The following is a 6,204-nucleotide window of genomic DNA, read 5'->3' as shown; positions in this document are numbered from 1 at the left end:
TGAAAACACAAGGATTGATAGATTTAACATGATACATTTTGAAATAAATATACACTTGATCAATGGAGATAGATATAACAACAGAAAATTCCTTTATACATCATAATTACACAGAAAACAAAGTTGTATCGGCTTTACATCCGCCATGTTGGCACTGAGTTAGGGTCGCTGAACAGAGTTAAGATTATCCGGGTACATGGCGTGACTTCACAACATTACAGTGCTCCAAAATGTTACCCATTCTAGTACAGTAAATAGTTATGATACCGTTACCGGCCACAAACCTTAAAATGCTTTGCGTCTGAAATTCCTCAAGTCCGGGTAAGTTACCGGCCTCAAACCTTAAAATGCTTTGCGTCTGAAATTTCTCAAGTCCAGGTCAGTTACCGGCCACAAACCTTAAAATGCTTTGCGTCTGAAATTTCTCAAGTCCGGGTCAGTTACCGGCCACAAACTTTAAAATACTTTGCGTCTGAAATTTCTCAAGTCCGGGTCAGCTACCGGCCACAAACCTTAAAATACTTTGCGTCTGAAATTTCTCTAGTCCGGGTCAGTTGAAAATGCTTGAGAACTGATGATTTGTGGGACATGACCAGAGATAATAAATGTTTATATGAAATTTAAAAGATTTACAATTTCTGTTTATCTGTAATATTACTTCTTCTCAGTTTGAGAATGTGAAAACACGACCAGGACAGTCTTTGCAAGGTTTCGCTTTTATGAGCATACGGCGGTTATGTGTGTGTAGGGATCTAAACTTATTTATACGTAAGCATGTCACATATTAATAGTGCCCATATTTTGACAGTATGACATATCTCTATTATTGGTTCTCTATGTATCAAGCATCAATATGGATGTATATAAGTATACGTAATGCAACCTGGAAAGTATTTTTAACTAAGGAATATGTATCGTTATCTGTCTTCTCTGATTCACGAAATGTAATGACATGTGTTTGTTACTATTTCTCTGCTGACTTCCTTTTAGGAAATGTTCCGACAAATCTACAAAAATCAGAAATGTCCAATATATATTCAAAAACAAGATACTTAACATCAGGTACGAGATATTCCAGCTGTTTTTATTACATATCACAATATGTTTTAAAACATACAACGTCAACAATTTCTATTTCTTTTTAACTGTAGCAGCTTTATCTCTTCCATTGAAATGTATGTCTATTTGGATTGGAAAAACAATTCAAAGCAAACATGGATTAATTCAAAGATAAAGATTTAAAGACAAACAGTGACAAAAAGGAAACAAGAGAGTCATGATGACCCTGGATCGCTCACCTGAGTAATATGAGCTACATGTTTCAAATGTCAAACTGATGCTAAAATATTAAGAAAAGTCAGTAGGTCACATTCATGGTCAATGAAATTCAGTTTTACGATTTGTGTGCAAAACTGTGTATGTCATCAAAATTTCAAGGCTGTATATTAAAAAACAAGAAAGTAGGTCAGTAGGTCAAGGCCACAGTCAAGTGACATCATATTACTTGGAGTCATCAGGTAATTATAATTAAACAGTCTTGGAAATAGGATCAGATGATTTTTAAATATTTTTCCTATATAACACACATAATAACTAAGTGACCCCAGGACGGGGCCTCTTTTAACCCCAGGGGCATAATTTGAACAATTTTGGTAGAGGACTACTAGACAATGCATCATACCAAATATCAAAGCCCTAGGCCATGTAGTTTCAGACAAGAAGATTTTTAAAGCTTTTTCCTATATAAGTCTATATAAAACTTGGGACCCCCAGGGCAGGGCCTCTTTTCGACCAAGGGGTACAATTTGAACAATTTTGGTTGAAGACCATAAGACAATGCAACAAACCAAATATCAAAGGTCTAAGTGTTGTGGTTTCAGACAAGAAGATTTTTAAACTTTTTTTTCTATATAAGTCTATGTAAAACTGGGGACCCCCGGGGCGGGGCCATATTTAATCCTAGGGGGAAAATTTGAATATTCTTGGTAGAGGACCACTAGATGATGCTACGTATCAAATATCAAAGCCCTAGGCCATGTGGTTTTGTACAAGAAGATTTTCAAAGTTTTCCCTATATAAGTCTATATAAACCATGTGACCCCCGGGGCGGGGCCATATTTGACCCTAGGGGGATAATTTGAATAATTTTGATAGAGGACCACTAGATAATGCTACACACCAGATATCAAAGCTCTAGGCCCTGTAGTGTTCTGCATGGAATTCAATTCTTTGAACAATTATGAAAGGGGGCCATCCAAGGATCATTCCTGTGAAGTTTGGTGTAATTCTACCCAGTGGTTTTCAAGAAGAAGATTTTTTAGAAATTTTCCTTTATAAGTCTATGTAAAACTTGGGACCCCCGGGGCGGAGCCATATTTGATCCTAGGGGGATAATTTGAACAATCTTGGTAGAGGACCACTAGATGATGCTACATACTAAATATCAAAGCCCTAGGCCATGTGGTTTTGTACAAGAAGATTTTCAAAGTTTTCCCTATATAAGTCTATATAAACCATGTGACCCCCAGGGCGGGGCCATATTTGACCCTAGGGGAATAATTTGAATAATTTTTGTTGAGGACCACTAGGTGATGCTACACACCGGATATGAAAGCCCTAGGCCCTGTGGTTTTGGATAAGAAGATTTTTAAAGTTTTTCCTTTCGGTTGCAATGGCATCTAGAGTTCTGCATGGAATTCAATTCTTTGAACAATTTTGAAAGGGGGCCATCCAAGGATCATTCCTGTGAAGTTTGGTGTAATTCTGCCCAGTGGTTTTCAAGAAGAAGATTTCTTTACAAATTGTTGACGCACGACGCACGACGGACGACGCACATCAAACGATCGCTATAGCTCACCTTGTCACTTCGTGACAGGTGAGCTAAAAACTCTTTTATCGGTATTTTTTAAATATTGAAACTTTATTGTTTACAAATAAAAAATTTACAAAATAGGTGTATTATTTACATATTTAGGACGCTCGCAATATGGAATGCCGTGGAATTTTAGAAGATATTCGAAAAGTGTAGCCTTTTAACTAAAATTTGACTTACTTTACAATCTTTTCTGGCTTTCTATACTTTGGTAATAAATAGTTCTGTGGACAATAAAAGATGCACATTTAAGGGAGGGCGGTGTTGCTTTACATTAGTCTACAAAAAATAAGTCACGTTTTCTTCTGTAGCTGTGAGTAATTCTTCCATTCAGTATGCGTTCACAAGAATTCCAGAGAACCCAGTGTGGTATCTGGCTATGGAATAGCCGCCAGACACATATCCTTCCCCTTCAACCCATACTCGATCACCGGTAACAAGTTCAGCCACCGTGGTGACACCGCCAATATTCCATCCCGTCGTGTGTCCAGCTATGGCATACTCGATTCCAACGTTATTTTTCTTCATGAAGAAGGCTCCAGGCTTTCCCGCAGGGTTTCCAAGTACTATCGAAAATATATACGTGCCGTTATACGGCGCCGTAAAGACACCGTCATTGTACGCATTGCCAAGGTTAAGGTCAACCTGATCAAATTTTACTGTTGAACCAGATTTTACAGACCCAAGGTCAGATTTCAACTGGATTCTAAAAGCAATTTTTGGAGTTCTGATGACTGACAGGGTATCTGAAAATACAGACATGCAACACGTAAAGAATTGATTTTTAAAGTATGTTATGTAAACAAAAATGCAGCTGGGTCCACTAATCATATAATGTGATTCGTATGACGAATGTGGCGCAATACAGTTGTAATTACGGTAGTATTGCGCTCAACCCTCGATGTAAGATAATCCAATTCTTATTGAAAACAAAAACTTCATATACTATACTAATATAAATCACCATCACAGCCGTTTTGGGCATATTCTCTAAACAAACAAAAGATCAGGGTTTGCCATTGAACTGCTATAAAAAAAAGTTTATCTTTGCTTGTGCGTTAAGTTACTTAAAAATGAAGTTTCATCTAACCAGTATAAAGATATAGTACTAATATAGTCTTTTTATCAAGACAAAAATGCATGTTTCACAAGTCAATTCCAAAAGTTATATACCAATTAAAGAATTTAATATTTTTTACCAGCAAAATGAAATCGTTGTAGAATATACATTTTACATAATGAGCCATGCCATGGGAAAACCAACATAGTGGGTATGCGACCAGCATGGATCCAGACCAGCCTGCGCATCCGCGCAGTCTGGTCAGGCTCCATGCTGTTCGCTAACAGTTTCTCCAATTCCAATAGGCTTTAAAAGCGAACAGCATGGAGCCTGACCAGACTGCGCGGATGCGCAGGCTGGTCTGGATCCATGCTGGTCGCATACCCACTATGTTGGTTTTCTCATGGCACGGCTCATATGATATTATGTCAATGATTCATATTCAGCTGACAAACAGTCACAGACGACACCTAGAAGGGTACGGTAGAAAAACATTGATGTGCCTTTTATTTCAGATAATAGTTATAAGGGTCTGTAACTGAAATTTAAAACAAAATGACAGAAAAAAAGAGAAGATTTTTACTGGAAATGAATTTGTGTTCTGTCAAAAAATATTACGTCAATAAAAAATCATGAAAATCATCCAATGACATTCAGTACTTCTATTTCGGTCTTGTAAACAGTTTTTCTCACTACAATAAAACAAAATAGATATTTCCTATGTGTAGGCAGGGTCAACAAACCGTACTCTTACTAACATAAGGGTACAATCTGATTAAAATCAGGCAGTTTACCAGAAAATGCGATACGAATGTGCTAGACATGTTGTTGTGTTAGAAATTAACTAATTCCATGAAGCCATGATACAAAATTATGCATTTTCACCTCTGGATAAATTTTAAGTTATGAACTGAAATATTTTGGAGAACTTTTTAATTAAACAAGAAATAACTTTAAGACGGCGTAGAGGCAATAATGTTAGGCGTATGGCAAATTAGAATTAAAAAGAAAGTAACGCCACAGTAATAGATACTTATAGACACAAAAGATTGGGATAAACGTCTGTGATGCAACTCTGTAATGACAACAAGAAACATTTATTTGAATATATTTAACAAGCTACCCAAGTAGACTTAGTTGGGTTAGTTACAGCCTGCTACCACTCATTCATAGATACTCGGTGGTCTCCGGCAAACGTCGGAACATGGAACATTCCGCTTCGTGCTAACGAGGTTAGCAACGAAGGAAGATGTTTACTTTCGATTTCTTTTGCGAGTTATACTGATAGCTCCCAGTTAAAACTTAGAAATTAAAAGAACTCATTTTGACTTCGACCACCAAAACTTCTAAATACCTTCTATATAACATGTGGCTTTTGCTCTTTGGTGTTTTAATGAGTTAGTAAAAAAAATGATTATTTTTTCAACACACATCTGTTCGATAGCTCTCAAAGATATGTCAAAAGCCATGTTGTGCAGCTACGCCGAAAAATATATAGCCCATGGAGTACCAGCTGCCATACAAATTAAAATACATAGTATTTGTATAAAGTACAAGAAATATATGCTCATTGAAACGCTGTAAATGATAAAAAAATCAAATACATACCATTTACTGGTGTTTGTGGTGTTGGAGGCGCATTCTGCTGCGTCTCAATCACAGTTATTCTTTTCTCTATCTACTCAACCTTTATCCCTATCTTAATAATCTTCTCTAACATATTCTCCATGGTATAAACGCATGATGCAGCCTCTTGCGAATAAACAACGGCAGCTAAAGAAAACAAGGCGATCATGCTCCAATAAGCCGGCATTTTCATAAAATATATTGCTTGTTAATAATTCAACGTGAGTTCAATTATTATATGTCTGTCCTATAACCTATAACTTACTTTTATAGGCATCACTTTAGTTAGTCATCCTGTGAACAACGTCAGCACAAAAGAAAACACGAATGATGCGAAATATACAGTCACGATATAAACGATTCAAATAATACTGTTTTCGTAATTTTGAAATAGTTGAAACTGGCGTAAACAAGCTGGGATATTTTTGAAAGACTACATTACACTTTAAAAGATAATAACCACTTAAACAAGCGATATTTTGCTAAATACAAAACATTTCCTCAAATAGACAGACTACTATATTAAGATAAGGTATAAAATTTACTTAACTACATGTATATAGTTCGTACCAATCTATTTAAGATCAGCTGTGAAACATATTCTACAACTACAACTCCTGGTGGAATCCATCGCCGTGAGGGAAGA

General features: G+C 36.4%; 1 long non-coding RNA gene across 1 annotated transcript; it reads right to left on the bottom strand.

Annotated features, from left to right (window-relative positions):
• Positions 1-1,058: 1,058 nt before the first annotated feature.
• Positions 1,059-5,909, bottom strand: LOC123548168 (uncharacterized). Its single transcript, XR_008370166.1, has 2 exons — positions 5,541-5,909; positions 1,059-3,618 (listed from the first exon to the last, which is right to left on the bottom strand). It is a non-coding gene; the product is annotated as an uncharacterized LOC123548168 (long non-coding RNA).
• Positions 5,910-6,204: the final 295 nt, after the last annotated feature.

Source organism: Mercenaria mercenaria, chromosome 3 (assembly GCF_021730395.1).
Source record: "Mercenaria mercenaria strain notata chromosome 3, MADL_Memer_1, whole genome shotgun sequence".
Taxonomy (NCBI): Eukaryota; Metazoa; Mollusca; class Bivalvia; order Venerida; family Veneridae; genus Mercenaria; species Mercenaria mercenaria.
This window is presented reverse-complemented; position numbering and strand designations above follow the sequence as displayed.